The sequence below is a fragment of the Apaloderma vittatum genome, unplaced genomic scaffold, assembly GCF_000703405.1.
Source record: "Apaloderma vittatum isolate BGI_N311 unplaced genomic scaffold, ASM70340v1 scaffold34693, whole genome shotgun sequence".
In the NCBI taxonomy this organism is placed as follows: domain Eukaryota; kingdom Metazoa; phylum Chordata; class Aves; order Trogoniformes; family Trogonidae; genus Apaloderma; species Apaloderma vittatum.
In genome coordinates, this window is record NW_009708032.1 from 9,402 (window position 1) to 9,613 (window position 212).

Sequence of the window (212 nt, forward strand, 5' to 3'; positions counted from 1 at the left end):
TGCAGTCCCAGCCCACTAACCCCCCCCCAGCCTGTGTGGGCATTCCCTCAACACAAAAACAAGCTCTTAGGTGGGGAAATCAAGTGCAGCTCCTGTCCCTGCTGGGTCGTTCCCTGGAAGGGCACTGCAGAGGAGTAAATAAACAGCTCTGGGCACTGGGGGTGGACAACTGCACTTTAATGGAGAGGTCACAGAGCGCACCCAGCAGCCTC